Raw genomic sequence first — 21,090 nt, 5'->3', positions numbered from 1 at the left:
TCAGAGTAGACTTCAGGCTCAGCGTAAACCTCCGTTGTCAAAGTCAAAGTCACCTACAGAGTGATGCCTGGATGTAATGGGAGCTAGAGGTGCAACTATGACTCAAAAGAAAACAAATCAAGAATTTAAAAAAATTAATAGGGCAGTGTCCTTTAACCATTTTATTTAGCAGAAATAGTTTTTCTTGTTATCCTTGTAATCTTTCTGCAACACTTTAGGCTTATCTTGTGATTCTCCAGGGGTCCTGATTATTGATTTCTTCCCTGCAGAAGCTGCATGCATCCAGTCTCACATTTTCAGCTCATCTTTGTAAACACAAAGACAATATGGAGACAGCTAAATCTTTTCCTTCCCCTCCCCTTTTGGAAAGGAAACAACAAAACTGTCCATTGCAGATAACCTGAGAAGGATAAATAGCCCTGTCATGGTTTGTTTGTTCTTTTGCTAAACGTGTGTTTATAGCCCATTTGCGCTCTTTTGCCATCTATACTGTGTACAACTCAACCAAACCCAAGGTTTACTTACTTTTAAAAAAAATATTTCTATTCAGTTTATAAAATATGAGAGTTGTTTTAAATCAATTGCATGCTCAAAAAAATATTTTGTCTCACTCCCATTTCTCCTCGTTGCATGTTGAAGCTCTACTTTGAACCTTGTTAGGCTCCAACCATGCAAAGTAAGATTTTTTCCCATTTTTCAAGTGGCCTTAAACTTTTGATCGGGACTGTATATAGATTCTCTTTGTGCCTGTGGGTCAGCTTCAAGTAGTTTGTGTTCAGCCGACAGTCCAAAGACTGTTGTATTAGCTGGTGATTCTAACTTGGATGGAAGTGTGCATGTGTGCATATAAAGAGCTGTCTCCCTGTGTTAGACACATGAAAGCTGGGATAGACTCCAATTTCACCATTGACTCCAAGCTGGATAAGATGTTAAGAAAATACATGGGTCCCCGCACTAAGCCAGCTAAAAAGGTCACAACTCAAAACAGTTATTTTATCCATACCCTGTTCTGATGGTGGATGTTTGTGTCATGAAGTCAGTGCGTGCACTTATATCCATCGTCTTCTACAAAAAGAGCAGTTTTTAACCCACGTAATCCCATGTAAGCAGTTTACAGAGTGGATATGGACATTACTTTTATTTTTATTGCACAAAAGGATGAGAGGGAGAATGTAAAATGGAGACTGCTTCAAGAGAGAAACATTTGTATTATACTGTTTGCACAACTTTGCCTCCTCGCGAGCATAGCGTGCTAATGCTAAGCTACCCAAGAACCCAGAGAGATGCTAAAGCAGCATAAATGCTAAACCCCAGTCCAGCACCGTGATGAAGTGAGCAGTCATTTGTGGTGTCGCCGCTGAACTTCAACAGGTAACAAACTCCGTTTCTATCTGTTCATATTGAGTCTCTTTGTGATGGTTTTCAATTTGGATGTATGCTGTTGGCTTTGTGTTCATACCTAAATACTAAGAGAAAGATCACGTGTCCTCGTTAGGGGCTGTAGCCTCTAGGTTTGTATTATCAGGTGGTAATTATGAGATGGTGTGTTTCATATCATTTTACAGAGTAACATAACAGTAGCGTAACAACTAGTATAACGAATGCCTTTCTCCTTGGAGAAAAAAAGTATTTGTCTTTCTCCTGTTACTTTTAAGAAACGAGTTCTGTGTAATACTTGTAATTACGGAGCCCCGCAGGGGACATGGGTGAAAAAAAAAATTAAGACGGACTTTTGCGAGATCCCGAGTTTGTTTTGCGAGATCTCGCAAAAGTCCGTCTTAATTTTTTTCTCCCATGTCCCCTGCGGTGCTCGGTATGTAATAACCTTTTACTTTTGGAGTTACTTTTTTTGAGTAATGACCACAACACTGATCACAGGCAAGATGGAAAATACCTCCAACATGCACAAACATTTGACCACACAGTATTTAACAATTTGCATGAACGCAATGATATGCTGCTTGGGGATGGTGGTGACTCTTAAAGTGAAGCCAACGGGAATTTATAAGGAATCCAATGGATAAGTGATATTGATAATGGAATTGGAATCACTAAATTCTTATCGGTTCCCATCCCTATGTTCCCACTGTAATGGCCCTGACTGTGCTTCCCTGGAGCCCGAAAGCCTTTGAAATGGCTTTGTAACCAAAGAGAATAAATGGATAGCGTCTAATAGAGTTAGTATTGCAGAAGTTTACATGTCTCCTAAAATTAGCCTGGGTGAAATACCAGTGTATTTTGCATGCCTGAGCAACTCTGGGGCACTATTCACATTCTCATTCATTCATTTATCCATCAATCATGTATCCACTGCTCCTCTCTGTTTTGTTGCTGAGCTGTGTCATCTGCTTCACCTCAGAGATCCAATGTCCCTGTTTTACCCGATGTCATTTGGATTATAGCCATTTTTTATTCTTTGCCTGAGATATTGATGCTCGCATTCTGCCATTCAGCAGTAGTTATTTACTGCCACTCATACTTTCTCTAAGCGACATGCCACAGTCAACATAAAGCTGCAGCTTTAGTTAGTGTTTCAACAGTTTTTCAGTGCTTTCACAATCAGTTCTGCAGTATATTCTCTGTCAGTCACACACATAAAGAAACGCCTTGAAACGATGCCTCACACATGTCACCTCAAAAAGCAAATTATCACAATTTTGATGTTTTGTTAGTCTAGTCTTTTTTTTAATAGTTTGAACAAAAGATGACAAATGACAAAACAATTTAATAACAGAGAAAACATCTCGTAAATCAGTATGTAGGGAGTGCAACTCAGATAAGTGTGCTCATTTGGGCTCCGCTGCTTCTCCAGACGCTGGCCAAACAGATCAGTTGTCAAGTGTTTGGGGAGCAACTGTTCTCTGACTTCTAATTTTGCACCCCAAAATCTGAGGCAATCACCCAATCAAACACAGCAGCACTGTTGTCACCATGATAAATAATAGGAACAGATGAATAATTATGCCAAGAGGAATCAATTCTAATTCAAAGTTTCTGACAGGCTAATGGATGGCGCTCCAGTTCTGTTGTGCTGGTGATGTGAAACGCTATTGGCCACCAATGATGGAAGAAGAAATCTCACTGCTGCTGCTGTTATAGTCTACGCTCTAACAGTGTTTGGAAATCGCATGATGTATGGAGGTGATGAGGGAAAGTATTGACTTTTTTACCTTGAACAATCATTGCTCTGACTGCACACCGCAAGGTCCAGTATTAATCATTCATTGCATCATGTTTTGAGTTAATGGTATTTCAGTGGTGAAAGAAGTGCTTAGAACCCTTACATAACACCATCTGTTACAGGTTTTCATTAAAGACAGGAAAATTCTCCTCCTTTATCTTATTTGTTCTATTCTATTATCAACACAGATGGTTTGTAAGCATCATTTTTGCTGTCGTAGCTGCTTAAACCCAGGTGAGTTCTATATACAGGTTGGTGGTTTAGTGGGTCAACTTCACCATCAATCCCCCTGATCGTGAATGATCAGAGGATGATTAACAGCAGGGGAAAGATGATGAAACAAGATTTTCCTTCATGAATGTTATTAGGATGTTCTTTTTCTCATGAAATATTGAGAAGCTTTACCTTTTCAAGTTTTCGACAATTATCTAAAAAAAAAAAAAGATCTAAAAGTTTAGAGGAGAAATATCTCTTAGGTTGAACTCCAAATCAAACATTTATCTGTTTTCTATAGATGTGGTTCCTTTGTTGTTGCTGAGCCAGTTCTGTCTTGCTGCTTTTTGTGAACCAGCCAGCATTTTTGAAAAGTTTGATCTTCAAGCTGCATATGCAAATCTGATGTAAATTTCTTCCCATAGCCTCTAAAGTCAGTGATTCTCACTTCGGGACCAGTAATTTCGTGCTGCTCTGGCACCTGTATATTTGCTAGAAACAAGTGGGGATGATTCTAGTTGGATGAAAGGTAAAGGACCTTGGATAAGGTCACAAGCAGATACAGATATTGTATTTATTCAGACCACTCAAACTTAAAATGACTGTGGTGTTAGAGAATACAGTTAAAGTGTTTGTGCCATCACCCAAACACTCAGTTTCACTGTTTTGACTCTGTATGATATACAAGAAGGGGGAGAATATCTAAACTGGTGATCTCAGGCCCATTGTTTTGGAATTTCAAGAAATTCTTTTGACTCACCAAATAAACTATTATTTTATGTGAGAGGAAAATCTGTTTAAAACCACATTAATCAGGCAAACACATTAGATTAGAGTCTGTTGCTTGTGTTTTTGTATCCGTGGCTGTTACTCATTTGCTATCTGGCTGCGAGGCTTGCACAGAGCTGTTATAGTTCTAAGTTTGTTTGGCAGCTAAATATGATAAGATCTTCTTTCTAATGTATGCAGATGGAGGAAATAGTAATTTGCATCCGTTATCGGAGAGACAAGACGAGGCTGTGTCAAACTGTTTGAGAAAATTCAAATATTTTTCTCTGTCCTCGCCTTCCACCCGCCCTCCTGTGTTTCCCTTGGATTAAAGAGTCATCGGTCGACCTCAAAACATTCTTGGAGAGTCTTGAACGTCTAAAACCCTTAATTAAGCCGTGTTCTGAAACTTTCATAGCCAGTTTTCCGAACAGGAAATCCATATTCACATTTCATAAAGAAGAAGGTCATGAAGTACGACACCAAGAAACCAGTACATGGTTGTATTTGAGCATATATTTGTATCACTTCATCAGTTTTCTATTGATTTATTCATCGATTCACTAAGCTTAGCTTTTCTGCAAAGCATGTGTGAATATCTAAAGTACACACTAAGCACCCGATGTATAACTGAACAACCTTGTAGTGTTGATAGAAAGTATAGAAATATTAAATAAATAATATTTAATAAAATATACTAAATATATGGCTTTAAGTGTGTGTGTGTGTGTGTGTGTGTGTGTGTGTGTGTGTGTGTGTGTGTGTGTGTGTGTGTGTGTGTGTGTGTGTGTGATACTGAGCATCAGTGGGTCTGGTGGACACTGATACCTGTTTTCTGTTTGAGTGGACTGAGCATCGACAGTTGCTTCAGGCTTCTGACTTAATCATCATGTCAACTCTCACTGCATCTTATGCTGAGTGGCGCTGGCAGAATAATAATGATAATTTACTCATTTATATTTCACAAGTGGAAGAGCAACTATTGCAAAATTACCTCTTCCCTTCAAAAACCTTTTTAAATTAACGCTTATGTGAAGTCCACTGATTACTTAACAAAGACTGCAGCCATGCTAAGCTATGCACTATGAAGCTCTAGTTAGTACAGGGTGGGATCACAGACTAAAGATACTATTCATAATACTCCACCCACACAAATGGCAGTTTTATAATATTTGATCATTATGATAATTTCATAATCAAGTTTATGGATTTTATATTAATATACATTTAATTTTTATTTATTATTGATTTCGTTTAGTTCACTAGCTCCAAGTTTAGCTATCGCCTGTTAAAATTATTCTTCTAAACTGCTGTGCATTTACCATTTAAGCCCTCGGAGAATGATAAAGTAACAAGGATTCAAATCAAGTAAAACTGAAGATGTAGCCACCATAATGTCAAACTAAAGTAAAACTTTGGAGCCACAAGGGACCATAATTGGAAAGCAGGGTAGGCAGTGCTAGGAAGCATGGCTAAGCCCCAATCAAACAGGTATAGAGACTGGTCCCCTGGCAACAAGCATTTGCTAGGAAAGTGTATATTCTCTGATGCCAGCCACCAATTAAGTTAAAAATGGAATTAATTCATTTAGTGGTGGCTGAAGTTCACAAAGATTTTGGGTTGCCAGGGGGGTCCCCCACCAATCACTAGGCTTATGTGACTAGGGCTCTAGCAGCACTGGTTAGCACATTTCATCCATAAAATGTGTGGCTGTAACACACAAAGACCTGCTAATTACAGCTAAGTAACAGACTAATAAAAGACCACAATTTCACTCTGCAAAACTAAAGCAAAAACTTATTGGGCCACATTGTTTGTCATGTATTTTCTTTGAAAGTGCTCAAAAAAGCACCAACAACACAAACCTGGTGAAGAGGCTCAATTCAATGATTCAAATCAGACAAAGTCTAAATGGATGAGTTATTAAAAATACCCACTGTTCAGTTCTCATGAAAGGCCAAATGCCACATGTTTTGTTTTTTTCCGTGTTTCTGGCTACTTTTCAGCTCATTTCACAATCAGCTCATAGTTCCTGTGTGCTACCCTTCATGTCATGTTTTTTTTAAATTTTATTTACTTGTTGGAGCTGGCTCATATCAGATGTTATTATACACTATATTGGCAAAAGTATTCCCGTATCAGCCTTCACATGCATTTGAACATGTGACATCCCATTCTTAATCCATAGGGTTTAATATAATGTTGGTCCACCCTCTGCTCCTATAACAGCTTCAGCTCATCTGGGAAGGCTTTCCTCAAGGTGATGAGTGTGTTTACGGGAATTTTTGACTATTCTTTCAGAAGCGCAGTTCAGACACTGTTGGATGAGAAGGCCTGGCTCAAAGCCTCCTCTCTAATTTATTCCAAAGGTGTTGTGTAGGGTTAAGGTCAGGACTCTGTTCAGGCCAGTCAAGTTCTTCTACACCAAACTCGCTCATCCATGTCTTTATGGAGCCTGCTTTGTGCACTGGTGTGCAGTCATATTAAGGGCTTCACTGAGACAAAAAAAATATCGGCCTAGAGTTTTTGGTCCAGGTGTCCCATCGTGATTGCACACATACAAACATGAAGTTGAGGACCACATGAAGTTTGGAGATCTGTAGTGATTGACTCTGCAGAAAGTTGGACATCTCTGTACTCTATGTGCTGTATGATTTTATACTCACCACTTCATGGCTGAGTTGCTGTTATTCCATATTGCTTCCACTTTGTTATAACACCACTAACACTTGGCTGTGGAATATTTAGTAGCGAGTAAATTTCACAGCTGGACTTGATGCACATGTGGCATCCTATCATAGTACCACAGTGTACCCATTATTGACAAATGCAGAGGTAGTCTGTATGCCTGGGTGCTTCACTTTATACACATGTGGCCACGGAAGCGATTGGAACACCTGAGTTCAATTATTTGGATGGATGATTGAATACGTTTGGTAATATTGTGTATAAGAAAAATATTTAAATTAGTTTAGGTTGCAAGAAAATTTATGTTAAAGTAAGCGGTTGTTCAGCCTAGAAAACTGAAAGTCAATTTAAGTGTTTATGTTTACATGGATTCTGATCCAACACCACTGGGGTCACTTTTCAGTTCTCAGTTTTTGCAATCATAATTATCATAATCTCAAATAACTGTGCATTTGGGAAGATCGCAGAAACATTCATATTCATCCTTGAAATATATCAAACAGCTACTATAATAAAATATAAGTGTGAAGTAATGATTTCATTACAATATTGGTGCATGTGTAAAAGCAAGTTCTTCTAGCTATAACAGTATATGTTTATTTGAACTGCATCATCCAGACAAAATATAACATTAAAAAAACGTATCTGCATGTCTGTGAATGAATCTCAGAATTGTAAATAAAGATGTGAAGGTGCCAATCACAAATTTAGATCTGGACGTCCACTAAGGGAGTCCCTCCACCAAATTTCTTCAGGATAATAAACAAACAAGCAGGCACGGAGGGATAGAAACACCTCTCACATAATCGACAGACACTCCAGCCCCCTATAAGAGCAGGACAGATGTTCCAGCAGTCCTCTTTAATTTTCTGTCATATCAAAGCTGCTGCACCTGACTTAGGCTCGTGCTTACAGCAGTGCTGTAACAGCAGGAATGCTGTGCTCCTGTGTGGTCTTACACGGTGTGATCTGCATGATTTAGGACCCTTACATTTTTAAAACAGCAGCAGCACATTTTCTGATAGTCAAACATGAAAAAACACGGAGCACCTCATGCCTTCAGCACGAGCGCATCACTGATTCTGCTTTTAATGTGTTTTCCACGCTGAATTAGAGCAAATATCATATAAAGACAGGGCGGCATGGAGAATACACGGGCTCTACATTTAAAGGGGCTTGAAAGCTAATTATAATTGCAAATTGGGAACTTGACTCCTGGCTCTCCTTTGACAGAGATCCAGCTTGAACTCATCATTAAATGTTGCATCCACTGATATTCCCCAGTCCTCAGACATTCATGGCCATATGTATGTTAAATATTTGTATCACATTAAATGCATCTCTAACTTTTGTTATCATTTTAAAAAGAAATCTCTTTATCAGTAGATAGCTTTGATATATAACGATGGATATAAAAGACACGTTATCACGTCTAAAACCGAAGCTAAAACCTGTTACTAATGGCAACACTTGAAGACGGAACGAAAAGTTGGACTTTAAAGACAGCGGGGAGGCACGGTAAAGGTACAAAGGAGATAACAGCCTTCATGGTGTCACAGCAGTTGTACACAAAAAAGTGACAGAAATAATGAGAGCATAAGAAGTTCAAACCATTTCCAAGTTTTTCAGCTCCACGTAGCAGACTAGTTACTTTATGAACTCAGATGCTGCTGGACAGTCGAAAGTATAGAGTCTGTTAACTGTCTCAGTGGAGAAGGAAAATCTTTGAGAAAATAGGAACAAGGATGTTCAGCCACACCCAGGTGTTGTCTTTAAACTGCATTTATGCTTATTTTGTTAGAAGACATAAGCTAGTGCCTTCACAAAATAGCTTAGCTATCTAACAGTTAACAGAAATGAGAGATAATTATATCACTGTTAGGGCTGCCACAAACGATTATTTTGATAGTCGACTAGTCACCGATTATTTTTGCGATTAGTCGACTAATCAGATCATGCATCCATTGGACGTAAAACGTACAGCTTATTGCACCAGCATGCATCTGCTCTTATATAACTATCATTAGCTTACAGCTTGAAGTGTTTAAGGTCTGTGCTAACTAAAAATAAAGACAAGATGATAGTTTATTAAATTTTAATGAAATTTGCAGATTGTTTCGGTGAAGTTTAATAAACTCCTTGCTATCTAAAATATAACAGGACACTGGAGTATATTCTCGAGCATCTCTCACTTCTGATAATCAGTTGTCTGCTTGACGTTTAGTCAGCTGTGTAAAAACTATAACTTTAATCTCAGCCAAACCGATTTACTCAGGAACAAATAAAATACTAAAAAAAGCCAAATAATATCATTTTTAAGTTATCTCAGTGACTTATATATCATGTTTAACCTGAGTAGCGAAAGACGGCGGTGGGTTTGAAAACGATTTGCCGGGAGTCCGGTGTTCTCACCGGCTCTATTGAGCCTTGAACCCCGGCTAGCTAACGAGCTAGTGGGTAACAGACGTCTCCGAAAACGTTGGAGCGCTTTTGAAAATATGTGGTGTCCTGATAAACTGAGCAGATATTTGAGGTTTACACAGCTACATTCTCACCTGAAAATATGTTAATATTAACACTAACTAGCTGCTGCCATTGTTGGAAACTGAGCTGGGTTGCGCTATGAATTCTGGGACAGAGCTTCTTCTTCTCCGGGGTTTAACGGCAGCTGGCATCCTTGCACATGCAGTGCTGCCATCTTCTGTTTCAGTCCGTTATTACACTCTTAAATACTACTACTTATTCCTGCGTCTTTTGTGATCTTACAAAGCTTCAAACGACGCGTTGACTATTAAATCAGTCGTCGACGATTTTGATAGCCGACGTAATCGTGACTAGTCGACTAATCGTGGCAGCCCTAATCACTGTGGTAACAGGACTTCATCGTTCGTCATCATTTGCCTTTTATGGTTTGGCTGGATTGGAATTGGGAACCTAAAATCTCTTCAGCTGTTTCATAGAAGAATGCTGCATAAAAGACGGACATTACCAACAGTCAAAGATTAGTTTGTAGGTTCTCATTCTGAAGTCTTAGCTGGAGCATACTCACTGACTGACACATTTAGTTTTTGAAGAGCCACAAGGTAACATATTAGAAGGAAGTGCTAAATAATCAGCTTAAATGCAAGACTGAACTTTGCCATTACTGACGCACAATTAACCAAACATCGACGACAGTCAGATAACCAGGTTGGCACCCACCTGTCACTCCCATGTCCCAATAATGTCCTTTGGAACTCCAAGTCGGGGGTTCGACTCCCAACCAGAGCATCTGTATTCAGTAAGGGTCCCCCAGCTAGACCCACCCCATGCTAACCTTGGAGATGAGCAAGAAAGAGATAACTGAAGCCATACTGGCTTGGAAGTCACCCAGATTAACAAGGTCCACATCAGGTGTTGAGGAACCAGCAACACTGATGAAAACTGGGCTACTGTAACAAGAAAGCATAAGTGGGCAAGGGATGAGAACCGGGCTTTTTAAATAATTCTAATAGAACTCTATTAGAATATGCCCCAAGGTTTCATTAGGTTTATTTTATAACCTATGGTCATTTCAATAAGGGGAGATCATTAGAAAGAATGAACATGATTTGTTGAAAATATGAACAGAATATAGATAGGCGTTTGGCCGTTAGACTCCAATGGCCTGTCTTGGCGGATCGGCGCTTGAGTGATGAGCGGTGGACATGGGGAGAAGGTCGGTTGCACAAAGGCGTCTGCAAAAGAGAAAGACAGATGCGCAGTGAGATTTAAATTACGCAGCATGAATCCTGATTGGCCTGGAGAATGCCGGGAGAAGGTGATCTGACCAGACCAGTGATAACACAAACAGCTTGACAGCGTGGGAAAGTGAGAGTGAAAAAGCTTAGATTTAGCCAGCAGCACCTAGGAGTGGACAGATGTGAGACCATCAATCTTCCTTATTGAATGCATAAGTTTCATTAACAGAGTCTGAAAAGAGGATTATCCAGGCTAAGCACACTAGCTCATAATTTGTCAGTCACAAAGTATGAGCCAATGAATGAGCGCCATTCTTCTCAAAATCCATTTCACTTCGCAGGTCAGGTCCGGGTTCAAAACATCAAGCCGGTGATGCTGAAACTGCTGAGCTCGAGGTTTCAAAATGCAACTTCGTAAGCCACGAGCCTCTGTATACCAGCTATGTTTGACATAAAGCGAACAAAGCACACTGTGACTACATTTATTTATGCTGTAAAGTAGGGCATTTTGACATTGGAGTGTTTTGTTTCAACTAGCCTTTGGAACTGGCCTCAAGTGGCCATTAGAGGAACTGCAGTTTGCCACACTTGGAAGCTGGCTTTAGGATGTTTTGCAGTGTGTCTGGAGATCCCTTTTTAAAGAGGACCAGAAATGTATTTTATGCATTTCAATCATGCTAATAGTGTTAGTAAAAATAAATTTGCTTGAAGTAAAAAATAAAAGTGCCTACACAAAGCGACTTGGCATAGCCTTCCAGGGCTCACAACTCCCTGAGGCAGGCACAAATGCGATGGTGGTTTTATGCGATGCTTACCCACTTAGAATAAATAAAGCGGCTGAAGTGACATGCTTTGAGTTTGTGTAGCTATAGGTGTAACACGTTGCCTCTTTAAGGCAGAAAATCCAGAGAGAGAGAGAGAGATAGTGCAGGGTGGGGGCTGGAGAGAAGAGGAGAGAAAAGTGGGAGCCAATAAGAGGCAGTGGGAGCAGACACAGTGTTTGTGACACCTTGTGGTGGAGCGTGAGGGGGTGGCAGAGTTTGAGAGAGAGAGAGAGAGAGAGAGAGAAAGGAGGGGGTACCACTGGATAGAGAAAGAGAGAGAGAGAGAGGGAGAGATCAAAGCGAAAGAAGAGACAGAGGAGGAGAAACGAGGATGAGAGATAGCAGCATTGCAGCGAGAGCGAGCGCGCGAGAGCCCTTCCTGCCTTTGCAACGAGTGTTTACTCCACTTTTCCTGAGAGCCGGTTATCTCCCCTCTGCGTGAGTCATGGAAGTGATTTACTGTAGGTGAGTGGAGCGGCGCGGCAGCAGAAATACACAGATCTGTGCGTGTGCGTGTGTGTGCGGACCGTGGGGAGGTAAGATCGCTCCGTATCTCCCTGGATGTTATTTTCACAGTTTGGTCCCTCCATCCTCTTTTTCTTTCCCATCTCGTCGTGAGAAGCCGTACAACCAACTTCTGCGGAGTTTGGGTCTTGTTCAAACAGCCGCTTCTCCTCCTTTCCCCACATTTGTCCTCTCAGGCGTAGGATACTTTGTGCTCGTGCAGGCTGTACACACACTGTGTAAAGTGTGAAAGGCACGCTGCAGTCTCTCTCTGACAGTCTGAGCAGCATTTAGTGCTTCTGTATTGACAGTCGGACTCAACGGGGCTGAGGGCTGGAAGAGGATGAGAGGGAGATGACTCAAATCTCTGCTTGAGGGACCTGGAGGGTAGCAGCATCAGCGATGATGATGTCGATCTGTAGAAGAGCAGAGATGGAGACAGAGAGAGAGAGAGGGAGGGAAAAAAAGAGATAATCTTGCACAAATAAGCTTTGGCTGCTTGTCAGATTTTTACACAGTATTTTTATGTCTGTGACAAAGCTGATGCCAAATGCGTGCATGTAGATCCTGTGTGATGGCTCCACAGCTGGATCTTCTCCCTGAGCATCTCTCTATGTCCCCACTAACTGAGGTGTGCAGCCTGTGTGTGTGTGTGTGTGTGTGTGTGTGTGTGTGTGTGTGTGTGTGTGTGTGTGTGTGTGTGTGTGTGTGTGTGTGTGTGTGTGTGTGTGTTTAAGGCAGGTGATCAGAGATTTCTGGCTCAGACATCCTGAGTGACAGCTGAGCTCTATCACAGCTTTCATCATGACCCAAGCTGGTAAACTGTAGCTCAGCTTGTGACACAACCCCCCCACCCCCCACCGTCATGAGGGAATAACCTGCCTTCATCTCATGGCTGGATTAGAGTGATTTACTGTCGCTCCCCGTTAGCCTGGATGTGTTTGTGTGGGGTCTGACCTATTATGGCACCTAATGGCCTCATATGTTATTTCCAAAAGGACATTGTCAAATGGTAAGCACTGTTGTCAGCCACATCCAGCTGGACTGACAACAGTTGTTATTAATGTTAGCTCTAGTTCTGACCCCTGTGAAAACTACTACTGGCAGATGTGCTGGACAAGAATTAATAGACCCTTTAAAATTAGAAATTACATTTAGTGCAGACTGGATTTACCATCAGCCAGGATTTCCTTGACTCTTGCTAAAGGACAACTCCAGAGGATATTTTTATATTTTCTAGCTGGCCTGCAAAGTAGTCCTCAACACAACTCTTGATTGAATGTACAAAATATTAGGGTCACTGCCCTCGCATTGATCTTCAGGCCCTCTCTCCACATCCCTGTTTTCTTGCAGCTTAAAAATCCTTTTTCATTGATTCGTCTCCTCCTTTCTACCTGCACTCCCTCTGTTGTGATTCATATAGATTTAATACAGGGAATCATTGAAGGAAATGGCTGGATTGACCTCATCTGTGTTGTTTGTGGAAAGACAAAGAGCTTCTGACACCTTTTTAGATTCAGTTTGTTACCCTGTGAGAACTGCCCGTGACTTTTAAACAAACACATTCGCCTTCTTTTAAATTCGAGACATCATATGAAAGATTCAGAGGTGCAGACAGGTGAAATAGCTCACGCTCATGGATCGATGAACAGGCAGGGAAAAAAGTGTAAATGAGAGAAGCAACAGAGCTAATAAACACGAATAGCAAGTTGTACCACAGTTGGTATTACTTACAAATCAGTGTCAGTCTGCTACCATCATATCGAGCGAGCAGAGCTAAATTGGGCAAATAAAGTTTTTGAAGCATGCACCGAATTTCTTGAGAGCAAAACAGTTTTTTTGTTTGCTTGTTTTTTACAGTACAGTCCTTTCATGTTCACTCACATCACTCACTGCACTTTGAGAAATAGGAGTACATTAAAAGTGCACTGCTGTCCTTAAAAGTGCAGTTTAAACAGTAAATGGACAAGTACTTATAAAACACTTTTCTACTCTAACTCAGCACTCAAAGCACTTTTTACTCCAAGCCTCCTTTACCCGATCACACAAGCATTTTTTTCTCTATATTCAAGCACCTTCTCTAATATTCACACCGCAATAGATGAATTGCAACCTAATGATCTGCTGACATGGAGATTGTAGCTGGGCAGCGAATCGTCAACCGACTGGTAGACAATCGGTCGCTCTACCTCCTGAGCCATAGCCGCCCAGTCAACACCGAAGTAGCCTGCAGGGTTAATTAGTGGTATCCAAAGTAATTAGGCGTGCAATCTCAAGGGTAAAAAACCACAAACAATGGTATACATGTTCCCAAGCAATAATAGGTGCATCATTGCACACTTTCATTTAGCTTTTATGATTAAATATAAATATAAAGGGCAGCACGGTGGTTAGCACTGTTGCCGCACAGCAAGAAGGTCCTGAGTTCAATTCCACCATCAGGCCGGGGTCTTTCTGTGTGGAGTTTGCATCTTCTCCCCGTGTTTGCGTGGGTTCTCTCCGGGTACTCCGGCTTCCTCCCACCGTCCAAAGACATGCAGTTTGTGGGGATAGGTTAATTGGATAATCCAAATTGCCACTAGGTGTGAATGTGCGAGTGAATGTGAGTGTGAATGGTTGTCTGTCCCTGTGTGTTGGCCCTGCGACAGACTGGCGACCTGTCCAGGGTGTACCCTGCCTTTCGCCCTATGACAGCTGGGATAGGCTCCAGCGCCCCCCCGCGACCCTGAAAAGGATAAGCGGAAGCGAATGGATGGATGGATTAAATATAAAGTTTGGTAAAATATTAATGTTGCTCTTAGATTTTAAGATTTTTACATTTTAACATGCAATAGTAGAGAGAAAACTCCAACAATGAGGTGACTCCATAAGTCAAGCACTTGGCAACAGTGGGAAGAAAAACTCCCTTTTAACAGGAAGAAACCTCCAATAGAACCAGGTTCAGGGAGGGGCGGCCATCTACCGTGATGACCAGTTGGGCTGATGAGAGGGAGACGGGACAAAAGACAAGCTGTGGAAGTGAGCCAGAGATTAAATATTAACTAATTACTAAATGCAAAGTAGTAAGTTAAATAAAAAAAATAATAATTCAAGTCTCATATTGTGTTTCACTTCTATATTGGTAGCAGACTTTTAGCACTTTTGCCTCACAGCATGAAGGTTCTAGTTTCAGTGGGATCATTTCTCCCTAGGCCTGTTTGGTTTTATGCTATATGAACTGCAGTGCATTTCCGAGGCTATGAATTTATAATTATAAAAATATTGATTGATTATTACCCCAGGATGCAGTATTTTAATTTTTTTGTAAAAGATGCATTTTTGTACTCTTACATTACATTTTAAAATGCTCCTTCAAAGCTGTTCTCTATTGGGCCAGAGATGTTTTCTGTCAATTATCTTATAGGATAGCACCCCAATGACAAGCTTTTGTACCTCTAATAGGACAATAAAGGAGCATTTTTAACACTCTCGTGACGCAACTTGTCTTCTGGTTACAAAATATGAAATGTCCACTCAAGATTTTTTTTATATCTATGAATGTTCCTCAGTGCATTTTAAAATCTCAATTGTCACGTTGCACCTCTGTCTTTGAGAAATATTGTTAGTAAGAAAGCAGAAGTCTGATGGGAGCAATTCGACTTTTGCCAGTTCATAATAAATATTCACTTTCTTTGTCACTGAAACACAGTTAAGTGTTTATGCTTGCTCAAAAGCAGCACTAGAAGAGCCTTGCTGGTTGAAAAGTTTCACATTTGTTACCGACAGGAGGTGCTGGGTGTGGTAACACTTGTTATGCGCAGCTAAAATGTCTTGGTGCTACATCACTGCAGCTGGTGTGAGAGTGGAAGTCAGCAAAAAACAAAGAAAATCTTGGTTGACTGAAATTGTAGCTTCTCTTCGATTTATTTATGTTGGATGGGTTTGTGGTTGTCATTAGATTAATTAAATCTCCTTCAATACACTGAGTGCATACTCAAGGCTTATTCACCAAAATTAATTAGAGATAAAAGTAAAAAACTAGCATTTTAAGTGATATTACACCTTGTTATGATTACAGATTTGTACACCTGCCTATACACTGCTTAGTCAAATCCAGGTGTTTTTTTGTAATGTAATCTTTTACATTACATTATTATGCTGAAGAAAAACAAGCCTTTCTGAGTAATAAATCCCACACATGATATAATTCTTTATATATCTGATGAAAGAGGAGGCTTCTCTTGTAGCATGGTATGCGTGTTGCTGCTGCTGGCAGGTACTGGGAAGCTGCTACAAACCTATAAATAAATCACACATATTGAAATATGTCAATTCTGCTGTGTTTACACTCAAAGCCTTGGATAGTAAATGTAAGATGTGTTGAAACATTGGTACAGAGACAAGTTAGCTTTCTCTTTTTAGAAGATATGGTGTGTGGCTTGCTGAGTTTGTGATATATAAAATGAGATTCAACTCGACTTTTTCTTTTTAATGGGGTCCGTCAGTTTGGAGATAAGTAAACTTTCTGCAAATTTTGGTTAGACATGCAATGTTCATTAGGTTATCATGGACTGAGGAAGAAGGACCCAAATACATACCAAAACAAGTAAAACTGTGAAAACTGACTTTAAAAAGTCCATGAGGTACAAAAATCCAAATAGTCCCCCCCCCCCAAAACAACTGGTGCTCTAAAAAAGAACTCAAGGACAGGCTGGGCTAATAGGGAATGAGCTGGGAAACTAAACACAGCTAAATCACATAAAGTAATGAACAATAGTTGAACTACAAAACATAATCCAATGACATGACAGAGAAAGTAGAACTACGCAGCAAGTGACTGCCACAATAAAACAGGAAACTGTCATGGTCCAGAGTCTGCGACTCCGTGTTTATGTTTAGTTTATTAGTATTCTGTGGTTTTGGTTACCTTGGGTGTTTGTACTCTTCTGTTTCATGGTTCATGTTCCTATGTTCTGTCCCCCCCAGTCTGTGTTAAGTTGGTGTGTTATGTCATTGCGTGTATGTGTTTCCTGTTTTATTGTGAAGGTCTGCGTCTTATGTGAGAGTTTTCAGATTGCCTCCCTAGTCTCGTCTCGTTAATCACTCCCAGCTGTGTTCCCCACCTGTGTGTAATCTCCCTGTGTTCTCTGAGTGTATTTAAGTTGTGTCTTCTGTCATAGTAGTTGCTGGTTCTGTAGTAGTTGTCTTTTATCCTGTCTCATGTCTTTTATCCTGTTTTCCTTCTCTCACCCCAACCGGTCGCAGCAGATGGCCCCTCCCTGAGCCTGGTTCTGCCGGAGGTTTCTTCCTGTTAAAAGGGAGTTTTTCCTTCCCACTGTTGCCAAAGTGCTTGCTCATAGGGGGTCATATGATTGTTGGGTTTTTCTCTGTATCTATGAAGCGCCTTGAGGCGACTTATGTTGTGATTTGGCGCTATATAAATAAAATTGAATTGAATTGAATTGGTTCGTCTGTGTTGTTTCCCCTCGGTCTCCCTGCATCTCTCCATGTGTATTTCCCTGCATCTTAGTTTCTGGTTGGTGTTGTTAGTTTACCCAGTTTAGGTTCCCGGTTTCATGTTCACCCACCATTGCTCTTTGTACCCACCCCTGTAAATAAATACTCACCTGCACCAGAGCTGCCGCCTTTTGGGTCCTTCCTCCAACTCCACACGGCTTGCCCCGGCAAACCGTGACAGAAACAGGAAACCCAAACTGAGACAGAGACTTAATTAAGACACAGGGAACGCAGGATAAACTGAAATACCGAATTATAAAATATTAACAAAACTAACCATGACCAGATCCCACATAGGTAAACTATAACAAAGATGAAAATTAGACAGAAAGAAACCAACCTGGAACATTTTGGAATACAAAATATGAATCTCTAAATATCACAAATGCAAATGCAAAAACTCAAATTCAGGCATGAAACCTGACGTAGGTTTGGGGTGTTCAAAGCTGTCACAATTTAGGGTGTTTAAAGTTTTCTTTTTCCTGCATTCCAAAATTTATGTATTGGTCTTATTCGGCTATTGCAGTTTCCATTATGTCCTTTTTAAAGTAACACATTGTCAGACCAACAAGGATGTGCTTGCACAAGAGCAGGTCAACCGGCCAAGCTGTGAGACCTGAGACTATAGCAGGTCTTACAGGTTTAAGATCATGTCAAGCAGTTCTTTAACATAAAAAAATCAATAAAATAAAAAACAACAGTTTTGCTTGCTTTTAATTTCTGGGTCCCTTCTTTTGTCCTGTCTCTCTCCCCTAACACCCAACCAATTTCTTTTTGTTAAAAGGGAGTTTCCTCTTCCCACTATCGCCAAGTACTTGCTTATTGGGGGTCATTTGATTGTTCGGGTTTTCTCCATTTATTGGGTCTTTACCTTACAACATAAAACACCTTGAGGCAATATTTGTTTTTTATTTGGCACTAAAAAATTGAATGAAATTGGATTGAATTGAACTGAATTCTGCAAAAACAGAGTAGCTGAACATAAGCATATTTGAGTAGACAAAATCTGAAATTCAGTACATATTCCATTTTTTGATAGTTAACCTCCAATCAATTAAGTTTCACTTCTGAATCATTAAATGAATCATTTAATATCAGTCATTTTATGTTGTAGCTGCAAAGTTATGATGCACAAAACAAAATGCAGTACACAAACAACAAGGCTCAAACAGAACAGATATGTGAAAAAAAGCATGTCACAACAAACCTCATAACTAGAAAAGAATAATAACAAAACAATTTCACAATGGAACAATAGAGAGTGTGTTTTGATGTGCCTTGGCCTTGAGTCGTTGCACTCCTTTTCAGCTTTGTCTTCGACAAACTAAAGTGTGAAAAATATGGAGGGTGGGTGGACAGCCTACTTTTAAGCAAGCAAGCGAAGTCTACACGGCCATCTGCTCGCACCAGAATTTTCTTTTAATCAAGGCTGCAGCCCCACAAGAAGCAGACTCCCTCTCACTCCCACAATTTAGCATCTTGTATTAAGTGGGAACAGAACACTCAGCATAACATGATAGCTACATCAAATCCAAGTTGAAATCCAAGAGTGGCTTTGGTGCCATAAACAGATGCTCCATTTGACAAATTAGTCAGAGATTTGCTGTTGGACGCTCAATGCTGATGCTTTTCCTGAGCAGCTTCCTTTTTATTTTTAGATTCTTTTTCTAACTTTGTCACAAACACACTTTATGTTAGAGTTTTACTGAAATTCATTAAAAATGTGAATCAGATTCTTCGAATACACATTAAAGCGGAATATAATGCATTTATAGGTACCCCTGAGCAAGGTACCGTCCCTACACACTGCTCCCCGGGCGCCTGCTTAGTGGGCTGCCCACTGCTTCACTGAGTGAATGGGTCAAATGCAGAGAAAAAACAAGTAATTTCCCCATGGGGATCAATAAAGTATCCATTATTATTATTATTATTATTATTATTATTATTATTATTATTATTATTATTATTATTATTTAAAACATAAGTATCTATGAATACACATTCAGAAGACCAAGTACTTTATTGCAGTGTTTCCCAACCACTGTGCCACGGCACATAGGTGTGCTTTGAGAAATGATCAGGTGTGCCATGCAAGATTATCTGGTTCCACCTGATTAGTGCTCTAAACGATCGGCGTAACGGGCAGAACAATTACATTCTCTTCCACTAGAGGGCAGTACAGCTACCTGCTCTAATTAAATGGGTTGCCAACTGACAGTAAAACAGAAGAAGACTAAGAAGAAATTACATAATAGTCATGCTGTGAGCTGACACAGCACATAATAGCGATAGATAAATATTTGAAAATAAAAAGTAATCAATCTGATCTGGGTCCTGGAGAAAATTCCGACCCAGATCAAGGCCCTAGTATGCGTAGTGGTCAGAAGAAAGCAAAAAATGGGATATTGGGGACAACCTGAGCCAATTCTGCTATACCTGGTGCGCGGGGAAAAATTATCAATATGCTTTTTGTGATATTTTTGTTTGGTGCTGTGTGCCATGGCTCCAAAAAGTTGGGAAACACTGCTTTATTGTACATTTGGTGGTACAATAGCTTGCTACTGCGGCAGTACCCTCGTATGGACCTTCTTATTGTGGTAGGACCATTGTACCCTTAACAAAGAGTAAAAGTTTGTACTTTTGTGGTTTGTCCTTTACAGACACCAGTCTTCAACTTTTAGTGGCACTTTTCTATGTTCATGTAAAGCTACAAAAACTGACATTTAAAAAAATGCATTCATTCATACACAGTGGTTTTCACGTCTACCTAGCACCTATAGCACATTTTTAGCTCATTTTTGTAAACACAAAGACAGCATGGAGACAGCTACATCTTTTCCTTCCCATTGCAGATAACCTGAGAAGGGTAAACCTGTGTTTGTTAGTTTGTTTTGTATAAAATATGATTATAAATTAATTCAAACATTAACAGATAAAACAATAAACAGGTTAGGATAACCCTTTAATGGCCAGCACCCCTGTGGGTACACAGTACCGTACTTGTATTGTTTAATTCAATCCAATTCAATTTTATTTTATTTATACAGCGCCAAATCACAACAACAGTCGCCTCAAGGCGCTTTATATTGTAGGGTAGACCCTACAATAATACATACAGAGAAAAACCCAACAATCGTATGACCCCCCTATGAGCAAGCACTTTGGCGACAGTGGGAAAGAAAAACTCCCTTTAACAGGAAGAAACCTCCAGCAGAACCAGACTCAGGGAGGGGCAGAGCCATCTGTCGCTTCTTTGGTGTTACGTAACGAAACACTTACCAGACACTTTGTCTTTCTAGAACAGGAACAATGTGCTATAAACATTCCTCAAATATTTTGGTTCATATTGACATGATAGCATCACACAGCTGCAGATTTGTTGGCTATACATCCATGATAAGAGCCATACATACATCACATCCCATAGGCGCTCTATTGAACTGAGTTCTGGTTACTGCAAAGATAATCTGAGTAGAAAGAACAAAATGTCATGTTCAAGAGCAGCGGTCCCCAACCTTTTCTGCGCCACGGACCGGTTTATGCCTGACAATATTTTCACGGACCGGCCTTCAAGCTGTCGCGGATAAATACAACAAAATAAAACTAGTACCGGTACCGGAAAAAAGAAGATTTATTCATAACACACATGAAAAGACCGAGGAAAACCGAGTTAACGATAAAAATGATAACAAAATAA

General features: G+C 40.1%; 1 protein-coding gene across 2 annotated transcripts in view; it reads left to right on the top strand.

Moving 5' to 3' along the window:
- The first annotated feature begins 1,030 nt into the window (after positions 1–1,030).
- Positions 1,031–21,090, top strand: part of LOC146705052 (alpha-1,3-mannosyl-glycoprotein 4-beta-N-acetylglucosaminyltransferase C-like) — a 95,515-nt gene continuing 75,455 nt past the window's right edge. The window contains exon 1 of one of the 2 annotated variants that reach the window (XM_085462590.1): positions 1,031–1,371. The gene's annotated coding sequence lies outside the window, so the exon portion shown is untranslated. Of the gene's footprint in view, positions 1,372–11,559; positions 11,859–21,090 lie in introns of those variants that run through there. The other variant, XM_085462589.1, reaches the window with a different exon arrangement.

Source organism: Copadichromis virginalis, linkage group LG7 (genome assembly GCF_057382275.1).
Source record: "Copadichromis virginalis isolate Kocher_CV1m ecotype Utaka linkage group LG7, C_Virginalis_male_GT1.1, whole genome shotgun sequence".
Lineage (NCBI taxonomy): Eukaryota > Metazoa > Chordata > Actinopteri > Cichliformes > Cichlidae > Copadichromis > Copadichromis virginalis.
The sequence above is the reverse complement of the archived record's forward strand: the minus strand, read 5'-3'. Positions and strand labels throughout refer to the sequence as shown.